Raw genomic sequence first — 19078 nt, 5'->3', positions numbered from 1 at the left:
TTATCTAAAACATGCATAAGAAATTACACAATCCCCATTGTAACTTTTTTAGTTGACATTCAATCCCCTCTGTAACATAATCCAACACCCCTTCCCTTATTTTTACCTCCTCCTTAAATGACTCGTCATTCTCATCTGTTAGAAAAATACTAAATGATCTTAGGTTGTTAGTGGATGTTGATTTACCATAAGTGAAGCCTAGCCTACCACGAGGTGAAGAATGGAAGAGTTTATGTTAATATTGTGTTATGTCTTATTTATATGTCTCGAGAGGACCTAATGGATATCCAATGGGTATGGATATCCATCGGATTTGGACATGGACACAATTTTTCACCCATGGATTTTTTCATGGGCGGGCAAAGACTATCTTCATGGACATGGATATGGATTGGAGATTGTTCAACCCGATCCAAACCCGACTCATTGCCATCCTTATGTATGCCTAAAGGAGGGAACTAGCCTACGACAGGGACCAAGAGATGATGGGCATCATTAACGACTGATGCAGCGGAGGAGGTGCCTATGAGGAAGGGTAGGTGGAAGACTCGGATCCCACCTAGTATGGCAACTACACCCAGACCATAATGCAGCATGGCTACACCCAGACGGGCACACAACAAGCCAACACCCAAACGGGCACACAACAACTGGATTTGGCCGCCGGACGACATGAGGAGGAGAAAGACGATGGTGGGGACGATGATCCGGATGATCTTGTCGGTGATCCAAAGAAGACGGGTAGAGGAGAAAGCTTCAACGTGTGGAAGAACGAGTTGTTGTGTGATGCGTGGTTGGTCATTGGCCTCGATCCAATCCATGGCACGGAGCAAAAGGGCACAACCTTCTGGAACAACATTCACATATGGTTTCATGAACACAACATTTCACGCCCTACTCCAATGTGGTCATCCGCAGCTGTGAATCAAAGTCTCTCAACCATCGATGGTGCACCATCCAAGAGGCAGTCTCGAACTATTGCAACCACTTGAAGCATCTCATCGCACGGTGGCCTAGCGGTGTGCAAATCCATGAGCAAGTAAGTTCATTTGACTAGATATGCATATTTTTGTTGATCACTAGTCGGGTATGCATAGTATTATAGCTGGACATGCATAATTTTGTAGCCGGATATGCAAAGTATTGTTGATCACCACCCAGATATGCACACTTTTGTTGATCACTACACGGATATGCAAAGCATTGTTGGTCACTAGCCGGATATGTATGCATAGGTCTTGATAATGTCTTATTTTATAGTCATCCCATGCATGTATGATGTCTACTACACAACCTTCTTCTTGTAGACGTTGTTGGGCCTCCAAGTGCAGAGGTTTGTAGGACAGTAGCAAATTTCCCTCAAGTGGATGACCTAAGGTTTATCAATCCGTAGGAGGCGTAGGATGAAGATGGTCTCTCTCAAGCAACCCTGCAACCAAATAACAAAGAGTCTCTTGTGTCCCCAACACACCCAATACAATGGTAAATTGTATAGGTGCACTAGTTCGGCGAAGAGATGGTGATACAGGTGGTATATGGATATATATGCGAGGAAGAAGTACGTCGGTGGACCTCCGGGCTGTCCACGAGGCAGGGGGGGCGCCCCCCACCCTCGTGGGCAGCCCGGGACTCTCCTGGTCCAACTCCGATACTCAGTGGGCTTCTTCTGGTCCAAAAATAAGTTTCGTGAAGTTTCAGGTCAATTGGACTCCGTTTGATTTTCCTTTTCTGCGATACTCTAAAACAAGGAAAAAATAGAAACTGGCACTGGGCTCTAGGTTAATAGGTTAGTCCCAAAAATCATATAAAATAGCATATAAATGCATATAAAACATCCAAGGTTGATAATATAATAGCATGGAACAATAAAAAATTATAGATATGTTGGAGACGTATCAACATCCCCAAGCTTAATTCCTGGTCGTCCTCGAGTAGGTAAATGATAAAAACAAATTTTTTGATGTGGAATGCTACCTAACATATTTATCCATGTAATTCTCTTTATTGTGGCAAGGATATTCAGATCCATAAGATTCAAGACAAAAGTTTAATATTGACATAAAAATAATAATACTTCAAGCATACTAACTAAGCAGTTATGTCTTCTCAAAATAACATGGCCAAAGAAAGTTATCCCTACAAAATCATATAGTCTGGCTATGCTCTATCTTCACCACACAAAGTATTTAAATCATGCACAACCCCGATGACAAGCCAAGCAATTGTTTCATGCTTTTGACATTCTCAAAACTTTTTCAATCTTCACGCAATACATGAGCGTGAGCCATGGACATAACACTTTAGGTGGAATAGAATGGTGGTTGTGGAGAAGACAAAAAGGGAGAAGATAGTGTCACATCAACTAGGCGTATCAACGGGCTATGGAGATGCCCATCAATAGATATAATGTGAGTGAGTAGGGATTGCCATGCAACAGATGCACCAGAGCTATAAGTATATGAAAGCTCAAAAAGAAACTAAGTGGGTGTGCATCCAACTTGCTTGCTCACGAAGACCTAGGGCATTTTGAGGAAGCCCATCATTGGAATATGCAAGCCAAGTTCTATAATGAAAAATTCCCACTAGTATATGAAAGTGATAACATAGGAAGTCTCTATCATGAAGATCATGGTGCTACTTTGAAGCACAAGTGTGGTAAAAGGATAGTAGCATTGCCCCTTCTCTCTTTTTCTCTCATTTTTTTATTTTTTTATTTGGGCCTTCTCTTTTTTATGGCCTCTTTTCTCTTTGGGCTTATTTGGCCTCTTTTTTTCGTCCGGAGTCTCATCCCAACTTGTGGGGGAATCATAGTCTCCATCATCCTTTCCTCACTGGGACAACGCTCTAATAATGACGATCATCACACTTTTATTTACTTACAACTCAAGAATTGCAATTTGATACTTTAAACACGATATGACTCTATATTAATTCCTCCGGCGGTGTACCGGGATGTGCAATGACTCATGAGTGACATGTATGAAAGAATTATGAACGGTGGCTTTGCCACAAATACGATGTCAACTACATGATCATGCATAGCAATACGACAATGATGGAGCGTGTCATAATAAACGGAACGGTGGAAAGTTTCATGGCAATATATCTCAGAATGGCTATGGAAATGCCATAATAGGTCGATATGGTGGCTGTTTTGAGGAAGGTATATGGTGGGTTTAAGGTACCAACGAAAGTTGCACGGTACTAGAGTGGCTAGCAATGGTGGAAGGGTGAGAGTGTGTATAATCCATGGACTCAACATTAGTCATAAAGAACTCACATACTTATTGCCAAAAATTATTAGTTATCGAAACAAAGTACTACGTGCATGCTCCTAGGGGGATAGATTGGTAGGAAAAGACCATCGCTCGTCCCCGACCGCCACTCATAAGGTAGACAATCAATAAATAAATCATGCTCCGACTTCATCACATAACGGTACACCATAAGCGCATGCTACGGGAATCACAAACTTCAACACAAGTATTTCTCAAATTCACAACTACTCAACTAGCATGACTCTAATATCACCATCTCCATATCTCAAAACAATTATCAAGTATCAAACTTCTCATAGTATTCAATGCACTTCATCTGAAAGTTTTTATTATATCCCTCTTGGATGCCCATCATATTAGGACTAAAATCATAACCAAAGCAAATTACCATGCTGTTCTAAAGACTCTCAAAATAATATAAGTGAATCATGAGAGTTCATCTATTTCTTCAAAATAAAACCACCGTCGTGCTCTAAGACATATAAGTGAAACACTAGAGCAAACGACAAACTACTCCAAAAGATATAAGTGAAGCTCAATGAGTAGTCGAATAATTATGTAACTATGTGAAGACTCTCTAACATTTAAGAATTTAAGATCTTGGTATTTTATTCAAACAGCAAGCAAAACAAAAGAAAATAAAATGACGCTCCAAGCAAAACACATATCATGTGGTGAATAAAAATATAGCTCCAAGTAAAGTTACCGATGAACGAAGATGAAAGAGGGGATGCCTTCCGGGGCATCCCCAAGCTTAGGATTTTGGTTGTCCTTGAATATTACCTTGGGGTGCCTTGGGCATCACCAAGCTTAGGCTCTTGCCACTCCTTATTCCATAGCCCATTGAATCTTCACCCAAAACTTGAAAACTTGACAACACAAAACTTAACAGAAAACTCGTAAGCTCCGTTAGTATAAGAAAATAAATCACCACTTAGGTACTGTTGTGAACTAATTCTAAATTCATATTGGTGTAATATCTACTGTATTCCAACTTCTCTATGGTTCATACCCTCCGATACTACTCATAGATTCATCAAAAATAAGCAAACAACACATAGAAAACAGAATCTGTCAAAAACAGAACAGTCTGTAGTAATCTGAATCAAACATATACTTATGGAAGTCATAAAATTCTAAAATAAATTTCTGGACGTGAGGAATTTATCTATTAATCATCTTCAAAAATAATTAACTAAATATCACTCTCCAATAAAAACTGGCAGCAATTCTCGTCAGCACTAAAGTTTCTGTTTTTTACAGCATGATCACAAAGACTTTCCCCAAGTCTTCCCAAAGGTTCTACTTGGCACAAACACTAATTAAAAGCATAAAACCACATCTAAGAAGTGGATAGATGAATTATTTATTACTAAAAAGGAACAAAAATCAAGGAACAAAAATAAAGTTGGGTTGCCTCCCAACAAGCGCTATCGTTTGATGCCCCTAGCTAGGCATGATGATTTCAATGATGCTCACATAAAGGATAAGAATTTAAACATAAAGAGAGCATCATGAAGAATATGACTAGAACATTTAAGCCTAACCCACTTCCTATGCATAGGGATTTTGTGAGCAAACAACTTATGGGAACAAGAATCAACTTGCATAGGAAGGTAAAACAAGCATAACTTCATAACTTTGAGCACATAGAGAGTAAACTTGGTATTATTGCAATTCCTACAAGCATATATTCCTCCCTCATAATAATTTTCAGTAGTATCATGAATGAATTCAACAATATAATCAGAACCTAAAGCATTCTTTTCATGATCTACAAGCATAGAAATTTTATTACTCTCCATAGAAGCAAAATTCTTCTCATTCGGAATAGTGGGAGTATCATAAGAGACTTGAATACTATAAATTGTTTCCACATTAAAAGAGTAATTTTCAGAAAAATGGTAATCATAATCATGACAAGTTTTATAAATATAATCATCACTACTTTTTATAGCATAAGTATCATCACAATAATAATCATAAGTAGCAACTTTGTTCTCATCATAATCAATTGAAACCTCTTCCAAGATAGTGGAATCATTACTAAATAAAGTCATGACCTCTCCAAATCCACTTCCATAATTATCATAATAAGATTCAACATCCTCCAAAATAGTGGGATCATTACTTCCTAAAGTTGACACTCTTCCAAACCCACTTTCATCAATATAATCATCATAAGTAGGAGGCATGCTATCATCATTATAAATTTGCATATCAAAACTTGGGAGACTAAAAATATCATCTTCATTAAACGTAGCATCCCCAAGCTTGGGACAAACATTAATTGCAGCAAATATATTCTAAAATATGTCATCCTCATCAAACATAGCTTCCCCAAGCTTGGGCCTTTTCATATCATAAGCATAATCACTCTCATCATGAATAGTATGGATAGCACCAATAGTATAGCAATTATAATCATATTATTCCAAGCAAGTGCCAGAAAGATTTTCAAGATCATAAGAAGTATCATTATCTTCCCAATCATAATCACAACAAGCAATAGGCATAGCGAGATCATCATCAAGTGCATCATCTTCCACAATTATATTTTCATGTGGCACAACAGTAATAGGAGCAACATTATTTGGGAGAAATATCTTTTTATCTCTCTTCCTTTTTCTTTTCTTCTTATTCACCACATCATGTGTAGGTTCAATCCTCTTTTTGGAGCTCCTTATTAATGAGATTGGTTGAATAGAATGCTCCTCCTCGTTACCTGATTCATCATAAGAAATAATAGGAGGATATTGGGAAGTCTCTTCCCTTTCGTTAGTATTCTCTTCATCTTCTATTTGTTTTCTTTTCTTTATGTAATTGGCAATATAAGGGTTTTCAATGTAATTCACCGCACAATGCATATAAATTTCCTCTAGATCAAAATCAAGAAATTTATCGAGATTAAATTTTGGAATACCCTCAGTTATATGTTTCATTTCTTCATAACCCAAAAGAATACTAAGCTCTTTATGATGCTCAAGGGTAATCAAGTTATCACAATTTTTGGACACGACTTGATCATGAAACAAATAGCATTGGAGCTTTAAATGACCATGTTCATTGTAAAGTTCACAAGGATGGCGATAAATATTGAATCTTTCAGCACAAACATCTAGCCTTTATTGCAACCATTTAGTTTCTAAGTACTTATGCCTCTTGCAATATCTATCTTCCCTATTTGGTGTGTACTTGCAAACCCACTGCACTCCACAAAAATTTACATGTTTATAGGAGACATTTTCATCATAACTAGTGCAATCATCATTAGTACTATGGATATTCAAGGAGTTCATACTAACAACATTGCAATCATGCTCATCATTCAAAGATTTAGTGCCAAACATTTTAATGCATTCTTCTTCTAACACTTTGGCACAATTTTCCTTCCCATCATACTCACGAAAGATATTAAAAAGATGAAGCGTATGAGGTAAACTCAATTCCATTTTTTATAGTTTTCTTTTATAAACTAAACTAGTAATAAAACAAGAAACTAAAAGACTCGATTGCAAGATCTAAAGATATACCTTCAAGAGATAACCTCCCCGACAACGGCGCCAGAAAAGAGCTTGATGTCTACTACACAACCTTCTTCTTGTAGACGTTGTTGGGCCTCCAAGTGCAGAGGTTTGTAGGACAGTAGCAAATTTCCCTCAAGTGGATGACCTAAGGTTTATCAATCCGTAGGAGGCGTAGGATGAAGATGGTCTCTCTCAAGCAACCCTGCAACCAAATAACAAAGAGTCTCTTGTGTCTCCAACACACCCAATACAATGGTAAATTGTATAGGTGCACTAGTTCGGCGAAGAGATGGTGATACAAGTGGTATATGGATATATATGGGAGGAAGAAGTACGTCGGTGGACCTCCGTGGGCGCGCCCCCCACCCTCGTGGGCAGCCTGGGACTCTCCTGGTCCAACTTCGATACTCCGTGGGCTTCTTCTGGTCCAAAAATAAGTTCCGTGAAGTTTTGGGTCAATTGGACTCCATTTGATTTTCCTTTTCTGCGATACTCTAAAACAAGGAAAAACCAGAAACTGGCACTGGGCTCTAGGTTAATAGGTTAGTCCCGAAAATCATATAAAATAGCATATAAATGCATATAAAACATCCAAGGTTGATAATATAATAGCATGGAACAATCAAAAATTATAGATACGTTGGAGACGTATCAATGTATGATGTTCAAGAAGTTGGAGAAGAAAAACTTCACTGTCATGCATTGCTGGTTGAAGTTGAATGGGAAACCGAAGTAGAACCTATTCATAGCCAAGACCACCGCCCAAGTCATGAAGGAAGAAACTGGGGACCCAACCGACCCAACAAAAGAACCGCCCAAGAAGACTAGAAGAGGGTTTTGTTGGGGAACGCTGCATGGGAAACAAAGAAAATTCTACGCACACGCAAGATCTGTCCATGGAGATGCATAGCAACTCGAGGGGAGAGTGTGCCTATGTACCCTCGTAAACCGTAAGCAGAAGAGTTTATTAACACAGTTGATGTAGTCGAACATCTTCGCGATCCAATCGATCGAGTACCGAAGGTACGTCACCTCTGCGTTCATCACACGTTCCGCTCGGTGACGTCCTCGCCTTCTTGATCCAGTAAGACTGCGAAGTAGTGGATGAGTTCCGATAGCACGACGGCGTGGTGACAGTGGTGGTGATGATATCTCCACAGGGCTTTGCCTAAGCACTACGAAAATGTGACAGAGGGACGAAACTGTGGAGGGGGGCGCCGCACACGGCTAAGAGATTGTCGTAGTTATGTGTGGCGTCCCCCTCCCACATATATATAGGTGCGGGAGAGGGGAGCAGCCAGGAGGCGCCCCAAGTCGGGCCGAATCCTACTTGGGCTCCTACCCTGGCCGCCCCCTACCGTATATGCCGGAGAGGGAAAGGAAAGGGGGAAAAGGGAAGGAAGGGGTGATACGTCTCCAACGTTTTTATAATTTTTGATTGTTCCATGCTATATTATATTCTGTTTTGGACATTATTGGGCTTTATTATACACTTATATATTATTTTTGGGACTAACCTATTAACCGGAGGCCCAGCCCAAAATTGTTGTTTTTTTACCTATTTCAGAGTTTCGCAGAAAAAGAATATCAAACGGAGTCCAAACGAAATGAAACCTTCGGGAACGTGATTGTCGGAACAAACATGATCCAGAGGACTTGGACCCTACGTCAAGCAATCAACCAGGAAGGCACGAGGTAGTGGGGCGCGCCTACCCCCCCCCCCCCAAGCACACCCTCCACCCTCGTGGGGCCCAGGTTGCTCCACTAACGTACTCCTTCCTCCTATATATACCTACGTACCCCCAAACTACCAAATACGGAGCCAAAACCCTAATTCCACTGCCGTAACTTTCTGTATCCATGAGATCCCATCTTGGGGCCTTTTCCGGAGCTCCGTCGGAGGGGGTATCGATCATGGAGGGCTTCTACATCAACACCTAGCCTCTCCGATGAAGTGTGAGTAGTTTACTTCAGACCTACCGGTCCATAGTTATTAGCTAGATCACTTCTTCTCTCTTTCTGGATCTCAATACAAAGTTCTCCCCCTCTCTTGTGGAGATCTATTCGATGTAATCTTCTTTTGCGGTGTGTTTGTTGAGGCCAATGAATTGTGGGTTTATGATCAAGTTTATCTATGGACAATATTTGAATCTTCTCTGAATTCTTTTATGTATGATTGGTTAACTTAGCAAGTCTCTTCAAATTATCAGTTTGGTTTGGCCTACTAGATTGATCTTTCTTGCAATGGGAGAAGTGCTTAGCTTTGGGTTCGATCTTGCGGTGTCCTTTCCCAGTGACAGTAGGGGCAGCAAGGCACGTATTGTATTGTTGCCATCAAGGATAACAAGATGGGGTTTATATCATATTGCATGAGTTTATCCCTCTACATCATGTCATCTTGCTTAAAGCGTTACTCTGTTCTCTTGAACTTAATACTCTAGATGCATGCTGGATAGCGGTCGATGTGTGGAGTAATAGTAGTAGATGCAGGCAGGAGTCGGTCTACTTTTCTCAGACGTGATGCCTATATACATGATCATACCTAGATATTCTCATAACTATGCTCAATTCTGTCAATTGCTCAACAGTATTTTGTTCACCCACCGTAATACTTATGCTCTCGAGAGAAGCCTCTAGTGAAACCTATGGCCCCCGGGTCTATTTTCCATCATATTAATCTTCCAATACTTAGTTATTTCCTTTGCCATTTATTTTACTTGCATCTTTATTTCTCTTCATCATAAAAATACCAAAAATATTATCTTATCATATCTATCATATCTCACTCTCGTAGGTGACTGTGAAGGGATTGACAACCCCTTTATCGCGTTGGTTGCGAGGAGTTTATTTGTTTGTGTAAGTGTGAGGGACTCATGCGTGGCCTCCTACTGGATTGATACCTTGGTTCTCAAAAACTGAGGGAAATACTTACGCTGCTCTGCTGCATCACCCTTTCCTCTTCAAGGGGAAACCAACGTAGTGCTCAAGAGGTAGCAAGAAGGATTTCTGGCGCCGTTGCCGGGGAGTCTACGCAAAAGTCAACATACCAAGTACCCATCACAAACCCTTATCTCCCGCATTACATTATTTGCCATTTGCCTCTCGGTTTCCTCTCCCCCACTTCACCCTTGCTGTTTTATTCGCCCTCTCTCTCTCCATCCTCCCTCTCTCTCTCTATTCACCTCTTTTTGCTCGTTTCTTGTTTGCTTGTGTGTCGGATTGCTTGCTTGTCACGATGGCTCAAGATAATACCAAATTGTGTTACTTTACCAATACCAACAACAAAGATTTTATTAGCACTCCGATTGCTTCTCTTACCGATGCTGAATCTTGTGAAATTAATGTTGCTTTGTTGAATCTTGTCATGAAAGATCCGTTTTCCGGCCTTCCTAGTGAAGATGCCACTACCCATCTAAACAACTTCGTTGATTTGTGTGATATGCAAAAGAAGAAAGATGTGGACAATGATATTGTTAAATTGAAGCTATTTCCTTTTTCGCTTAGAGATCGTGCTAAAGCTTGGTTTTTGTCTTTGCCTAAAAATAGTATTGATTTGTGGAATAAGTGCAAAGATGCTTTCATCTCTAAGTATTTTCCTCCCGCTAAGATCATCTCTCTTAGAAATGATATTACGAATTTTAAGCAACTTGATCATGAACATGTTGCACAAGCTTGGGAGAGGATGAAATTAATGATACATAATTGCCCTACACATGGTTTGAATTTTTGGATGATTATACAAAATTTTTATGCTGGATTGAATTTTGCTTCTAGAAATCTTTTAGATTTGGCCACGGGAGGCACTTTTATGGAAATCACTTTAGGAGAAGCTACTAAACTCCTAGATAATATTATGGTTAATTATTGTCAATGGCACACTGAAAGATCTACTAATAAGAAAGTGCATGCGATAGAAGAAATTAATGTTTTGAGTGGTAAGATGGATGAACTTATGAAATTATTTGCTAATAAAAGTGTTTCTTCTGATCCTAATGATATGCCTTTGTCTACTTTGATTGAGAATAATAATGAATCTTTGGATGTGAATTTTGTTGGTAGGAATAATTTTGGGAACAACGCGTATAGAGGAAACTTTAATCCTAGGACGTATCCTAGTAATTCCTCTAATAATTATGGTAATTCCTACAACAATTATTATGGAAATTTTAGTAAGATACCCTCTGATTTTGAATCTAATATTAAATAATTTATTACCTCGCAAAAGAATTCCAATGCTTTGATTGAAGAAAAATTGCTTAAGATTGATGAGTTGGCTAGGAACGTTGATAGAATTTCTCTTGATGTTGATTCTTGAAAACTTCGATCTATTCCTCCTAAGCATGATATCAATGAGTCTCTCAAAGCCATGAGAATTTCCATTGATGAGTGCAAAGAAAGAACCACTAGGATGCGTGCTAAGAAAGATTGCTTTATAAAAGCATGTTCTTCTAGTTTCCATGATAATAAAGATGAAGATCTAAAAGTTATTGATGTGTCCCCTATTAAGTCTTTGTTTGTAATATGAATCTTGATAATGATGGGACTGAATATGATCCACCTTTACCTAGAAGGCATTCCAAAAATTTGGAGTCTTTAGACCTTGATGCTAAAATTGTTAAAAGTGGGATTGAAGAAATCAAAACTTTAAATATTAATGAACCCACTATTTTGGATTTCAAGGAATTTAATTATGATAATTTATCTTTGATAGATTGTATTTCCTTGTTGCAATCCGTGCTAAATTCTCCTCATGCTTATAGTCAAAATAAAGCCTTTACCAAACATATCATTGATGCTTTGATGCAATCTTATGAAGAAAAACTTGAGTTGGAAGTTTCTATCCATAGAAAACTTTATGATGAGTGGGAACCTACTATTAAAATTAAGATTAAAGATCATGAATGCTATGCTTTGTGTGATTTGGGTGCTAGTGTTTCCATGATTCCAAAGACTTTATGTGATTTGCTAGATTTCCGTGATTTTGATGATTGCTCTTTAAACTTGCACCTTGCGGATTCCATGTCACAGCCCTAGAAATCTTCTTGTAATTAGTGGCATTGCATCCATGCATCATTTAAAACATCTATTAATTTTGAAATGGGGACTGATAAACCCTAGCAGCAAGTGAAATACAACTAGGGTCAAATTAAATCTTTTCCATCTACCCAAAATGGTTTTTAGAAAAGTTCATCAATTTTGGAATGGGTGAAAACTTCTTCCAAAAATGATGCACACATTTCTAGGACATTTCTGGATTTTGGAGTTAATTCATACGTATTTGAATTTGGACAATTAAATGCTATATAATATCTTAAAATGTCCAAATAATTCTGAACTTAAGTGAGGGCTGTTGGAAATATTCCATACAGAGCCCACAATTATTTTCAGGGTTTTTGAAAATGCCTTAGCATTTTAATTAAGTCAAAAAAATTACAGAAAAATAGAAAACAGAAACTAAATAAAAGAGAGAGAGAAGGAAACAAACCTGGCGCCACCTGGGCCTCACCTGTGCTGGCCCAGCCCACCTGGCAGCCCAGCCACCTGGCCGGCCCACCGAGGGCAGGGGCGTCTTCTTCCTCCTGCCAGAAGGTAGAGGAGAAGACAGCCACGGCGCCGCGGCGTGCCACACCGGCAGCTGCCTGCCTGGCTGCCCCCTCGTCGCCCTGGACTCCCTCTGCGACGCCACGCTACCCCCTGGACCCCCTTGACGCTCTCACACTCTCCCTCGCCCTCGTCCCCTTCTCTGTCTCTCTCTCTCACATGCGCGACCGAACGCAGCCGTCGCCGCCGACGAGCTCCCCCACGGCCACAGCCATCTTTGAGCCTCTCCGATGCGCCCCCGAGCTCCGCCTGGTGCCCCTCTTCCTCCTCGCCAAGCCACGCAAGCCGAGGATCACCATGCCGTCGTATTCGAGCTCGTCACCACCGCTTCTGCTCGCCGGACTTCGCCGGTCGATTCGCCGCCTCCGATGCTTCCCCGAGCATGCTGGCCATCCCTACGTCACCATCGTGAGCCCCTGAGTCGTTTCCCCCTTTTCCTCTGGTCGTTTTTGACCTCTAGGCCATAGCCCCATCTTGGCCGAGAACTCCACGCTGCCGGCAATGTCGCCGCCGTGGCCATAGCCACCGCATCTCGTGTCCGAGCACACCATCGTGCTCAGCACGATCCCATGAGCCCACAGACAACCGCAGCGCCCCCTCCCGTGCTCTGTAGCGCTATCCGAAGGATGCCCGAGCTGCTGCCGCCGCTGAACCTCGTCGCCGGCCACTTTTCCGGCCACCCCAGGTCCTACCACCACCCCCAATGGATGCGCCTCACTCCCAGGAACCCGTAGGTGCAACCCACGGATCGAATGGTGCCCTGTAGAGCATTTCCAAGCTGTCCCGCCGTCTCTGTCGTCGCCGGCGACTAAACGCTGGCGACCCCTGACCCGTTGACCGGCATGGGTTGACCCCAGTGCCCGGTTTGACCTCCCCCTCTCTCTCACTGACTTACGGGCCCCGCCCGACTATTTACTCTAGTTAGCGCTAATTAGCTAGTTAGGTTAGTTACTATAGTCGCTGACCAGTGGGCCTAGGCTAGTTAGTTAGGTCTAACTAACTTAGTTAGTTGACTGGGTCACTAACCAATGGGTCCCACTGGTCAGGTTTTACCTAGTCGACGCCTTTGACCTGCTAACATCACCTTGACGTCATGCTGACACAGTAATACATTTTCTAGACTTAGTTTAAATTATAATAATTCAGAAAATTCCAAAAAATGCCCAAAACTTCTAAAAATCATAGAAAATCAACTGTAACTCCAAATGAAATAAATTATATATGAAAAATTATCAGAAAAATTCAAGGAATCTGTTTATGGCATTTTCATGCATGTTTGAACAATGTTTGTCCTCTGTTTTGGACAAAACAAATAACTGGCATTTAACTAATCATATATGGAGTTTGAATTTGAATCTTGTATTCAAACCAACTTCATTTAATTGTGTTGCTAGTTGCATTAGCTCAATCAACAACATATTGCCATGCCAATATCATGCATCATGTTGTGCATTGCATTGATTGTGTTCCTTCTCTATTGTCGGTGATTGTCCCCTCTCGGTAGACGCTGCACCGACGCTGTGATCGTTGACACTGATGAAGACTCAATGTTATCTTTAGAAGTGCCAGGCAAGCAAAACCCCCTTGTTCATTCCGATACAAACCCACTCTCTCGCTCCTGCTCTCTTTTACTGCATTAGGACAACAACAATTCAACTATTACATGCTGCGGTAGTTGAACCCCTTTCCTTTGCATGACCTGTCATTGCCACAGTAAATAGATGAAACCCACTAGCATGAGTAGGAGTTGTTTGATCCCTGATGTGCCTACTCATTCATGTTTGCTTGTCATGCCTGCTATTGCTTAGAGTTGTGTCAGGTCTGATTCATCGGGGATGAATTGGAAAGTTGTGAACATGTCCTATTGTGTGTAAGCTAAGTGTGTGAACACGATTTGGTAAAGGTAGCGGTGAGAGGCCATGTAGGAGTACATGGTGGGTTGTCTCATTGAAACCGTTCTCAGGAGCTGAGTTCTGTGTTTGTGATCCATGAAACAGTTACTACCACACATTGGGCCCTGAAATATGACCCCGCTCGACTTACTAACCCCTCTCGTCCTCTGTCTAGGAGTTGCAACTAGTTTCTGGTGTTTATAGGTTATGTGTTGGCAGCCGTGCATAGCGTTGACCCTAGGGGTGGGCTATGATGCGGTAGATACACTGTGGCCGGGTATGCCGGGCGCCCGTTTGGCGTCTCGAGACCCTGTACACATCGTTTGGGGCCGTTGAGGACACCCCGGCCGGATTTCCTTGCGGATGGAACATGAATAGGCGATAAACCTGGACTAGAGACTTGTGAGGTTAGTCAGGTCGTGGTCTACACCCACGTCGGTTTTCGCTTGAAGTCTGCCGAGCACATGTCGTGTCCAGACGCTAAGTGGTGGAAACATGTGTGACGAAGTACACCCCTGCAGGGTATAAAACTATTCGAATAGCCGCGTCGGCGGTAAAGGACTTCTGGGTTGCCTATAGCAGTTCATAGACAAGTGAAAGTGGATACTCTAAAACTCGCAAGATAAGTGTGAGTGCTATGGATGGCCTTCTCGTAGGGAGACGGGAGCGGATCCATAGTGGTGTATTGAATGGTGAATATGTGGACTCGTGTGCGCCACCTCAAAAGAGTTGCTTGCAATCGTAGTTCAGGTTAACCACTGAGTCAAAGCTGGCTTGCTGCAGTTAAACTCCACCACCCCCCTTGTTGATACCGATGCATATGTAATTTAGTTCTGATGTAAGTCTTGCTGAGTATCTTTGTACTCACGTTTGCTTAGTTTATGTTTTGCAGAGAGACTCCAGTCTCGCTAGTAGTTCCGCGTGGACTTCGACGTTTAGCTTGATACCTCAGCTACGATCTTGTGCCCTCGGCAGGATCTGGTAGATAGTCAGGCTTCTCAGCCTTTTTCATTTGTAGATGTATGTACTCAGACATGTTAAGCTTTTGCACGTGCTTTGATTTGTATGCTATGATTGTTGGGTCATGAGACCCATGTTTGTAATATCTCACTCCTCGGAGCCTAATGAATAAATACTTGAGTTGTAGAGTTATGTTGTGATGCCATGTTGTATTTTCACATATCGAGCATATTGTGTGTATGATTGAAATGCTTGGTATGTGTGGGATCCGACAATCTAGTTGTTTATCCTTGGCAGCCTCTCTTATGGGGAAATGTAGTCTAGTGCCTCCATGAGCCATAGTAGTCCGCTACAGCCCGGTTCACCGGAGTCCTGTTAGCCCAGCACTACTGCTCAGGACACTTGACTGGCCGGCATGTGTTTCACTTCGTTTCTGTGTCTGTCCCTTCGGGGAAATGTCACGCGGTGACATCCGGAGTCCTGCCTGGCCTGCTACAGCCCGGGTTCCCAGAGTCCTGTTAGCCCAGTGCTACAGCCCGGATTCACACGCTGCTGACCGACATGCTCGATGTGATTCATGTATGCCTGTCCCCATAGGTTAGTGCCGCTTTGGGTTCACGACTAGCCATTTTGGCCCGGATTCCCTGTCATATGGATGCTAGCGACACTATCATATACGTGAGCCAAAAGGCGCAAACGGTTCCGGGTCATGGTAAGGCGACACCCGTGGGAATACCGTGCATGAGGCCGCAAAGTGATATGAAGTGTTACCGGCTAGATCGATATGACTTGGAATCGGGGTCCTGACAGCTTTGGTATCAGAGCCTGACTGCCTGTAGGATTACCAAGCCAAACTGGTCGAAGTTGAGTCTAGAAATGATTTAGTTATATAAGGGAATTGATTGTGGAAGGGAACGTAATGCTCTTTTTACTCCTTATACCTTATGCCTTCTGATCTGAGTCATCCTCTTCCTTTCTACGGGGATTAAGAACTAGGCCTTCTCATCTATCTATTAGGATGACGAGTTACTATGTTAGAGACTTATATGATTGTTGGTTTCAAGCCTCAGTTCCGTTCCTACTACTTCTGTATGTTGACAGTTGATCTCAGAACCTTGACATTTTGTTGTTGAGTGGTTATGCCACCATTTTTGCAGGATGTCTCAAATAATTTTGAGCATTTACAGCCGTTATGCTATCCGAGTCATCCCAAGTCTCTACATAGTCTGATGCATTTGCAAACCTTTTCTTTCCGTTCCCGATGTCCTTTTGGGCCATATTAAGCACACTACTCGGTCTGTGAGGTACTCCGTTGCCTCGGCGTATATGTTGGAGCTATTATTATGACCCTAGGTGTTTTAGGGAGTCACCTAGTAATCTAGCCATGTTTTGTGTTCTAGTGTGATGATTCTGGCCACCACTCTCGAAAGCATCCCGTGATGCCATTTAGTAGTAGGTATTCTATTCCTGGGTTCTTGAACCCGAGATTCACCCACTTACCTCCTATTGTTAGTATTTGCTAAGTTCCCTTAAGATATTAGTAACCTTTGCATTAGTCCTTGAGGTCCGTGGTATTTTCCTTCTTCCAAATACTATGAACCACTTATGGCAGAAGTTCTTCTGAACCAAAAGATCACAACCAGGGTGCTCTTAAGGAGTTCTCCATTCATAATTGTGATTCTGCCAGTTCTACCTTTCTGCATGGGTTATCTGGAAGAAAACCTGTTGAACTTGGTTCGACATATTAAGCTATGCATCCACAACTCATAAAGTTATATGCTCCTTGAGTTGTCCATCTTCAGTTGTATTCCGACCATCTTCTATCAATTGATAGTCAAGAGTATGCATGCATTCGTTCATTGATGCCTAATTATTCTTGTGGTCTGTCAAGTCGTTCTATTCCAGAATGACTAGGAGAAACAAGCTCCAGTACCTCATCCATTTCTAGGATTGGGTCAAAGTAGTTGTATTCCGCAGATCAAATGCCAATCCAGCTTTTGCTCTATTCTACCTTGGGGTATTGCCATCTTTATGTCAGGATTGTCATGAGAATTGCACCACCTCTTATGAATTCTTGACGCAGTAATACTTCTCGCTATCATTATTCATTCCTCGGTCCCGTATTGTCGCAACCGGAATGCCGACAAGTGAATCATGATGTGTGAAATCAATACTCCTAGCAACCCCGTTGCTTGGTAGTTAATGGACAATAATCTTATCCTCAGCGTGCCGATTATTAAATCATCATCCTAAGATTGATTGTGCTACCTAGTCTTTATTTCCTGGTGCACTCTTCGATCAACGAGTTAGGATTTTGCCAAACCCTTGCTCTATTGATCATATCGTCTTGCCCTGAAAAGCAAGATTGATCTTGAGCTTAGTATCATATCAGTGGTTCGTGATGTTCCAATTATCTTCTCGGAAGTATTACCTGGTTGTCACCTAACCGCTATGTTGAGTTCGTGATCATGTTGGGTTTCCTCCAACCACCCATTCTCCAAGAATCTGTGTTGGATACCCCTGAGCTAGTTGGTTAAGCTTAACAACAGCTTGGAGAGTTGGATGATAAAAGCTTAATCTACTTAGTTCACTCTTAAGGGATATCCTTGTGTGTGTGTGTGCTGAAGAAAGGTGATATCTTCATCAATTGGTCCTCGTGATCAGTTGTTGGATCTACTGCTTTGACAAAACTTTGACTTGAGTATGGGCTATCGTCAAGTCAAATCAGAACCAACGATGTTCGTAATGTTGTCTTACTCATGTTTGATCCCTCGAGCATACACCATTACATCTTTGGTCTGACCAATGTTAGCACCGTGTTCACATGATGGTGGAAGTCCAGTGATATGGAAATTCTGATGAGTTGTTGTTGAGCCCATCAGCAACATTTTGTCTCCCCCATGATTCATGACTGAACATCAACCTAGTGTTGAAAACCTTGTAAGCAATGCCTTCGTGTTCCGTTCATGAAGCTTATGCTTGGATGAAAGAAGTGACCTTCTCCAAGTTCACGTGCACTAGGTGTAAGTTGCCGCCATGAATTTGAGGAAGGTTTTTTATGTTTCCCATGGAATCATCCCAAATCAGTCATGCATACGTGCGAAGTATTCTATGGTTTGGTAGATTAATTACCTCCACTCCATATGTATCCCCTAGCACACCAAGCCACTGATTGATTTGTTCAAGGAAAAAGGGTTGTTGTGCGAATACTAGTTCATGCACAAGGACCTCGATATCCTCAATGATGGTTCCCCACCTAAACTCGGTAGTATTTTGTTGTAAGATTTCTACATGATCATGCTTGTCTTGGACAACATGTTCACATATATGTAGCAGAACCATCTCATGTTTTGGAGTTTACTATCATAGTTCAATTCCCGAGAATCTCGCAACGTCGTCTCGTCGATTTGTGTTGCAAACTTTCATTCTCCTTTCTAGACTCGATGAGTCTGGAATATCCTGACACCAACCAGATCTGAATCTCAGGTAGATATGATGGCTGGAGCATTTTCCAAGAACTATAATATTGGTCCCTCGATAACCGGTAAAGTGGATGTCGTGGCCAACACATCCAGCCGGAAGACCTATTATTGTAGTGTCTCGATTGAAGAAAGTTGTCCACCTCCCCATGAGGATTTCGTAGGATTTACCTCCATAGTTAATCCTTACGGATTCTTGTGCTCCCGAAGTCCGGCCTTTTACTTGATGTCCTAGATACCAAACCATATCAATAAATGGGTTATCCTAGCACATCAAGGAGAACGTTAGAAGCGGAGTGCTAAATGTCTCTCGGTCGATCATCCAGATTTTGTTCCTTGGC

The sequence above is a fragment of the Triticum dicoccoides genome, chromosome 2A (assembly GCF_002162155.2).
Source record: "Triticum dicoccoides isolate Atlit2015 ecotype Zavitan chromosome 2A, WEW_v2.0, whole genome shotgun sequence".
In the NCBI taxonomy this organism is placed as follows: domain Eukaryota; kingdom Viridiplantae; phylum Streptophyta; class Magnoliopsida; order Poales; family Poaceae; genus Triticum; species Triticum dicoccoides.
Note: the sequence above shows the minus strand (reverse complement) of the source record.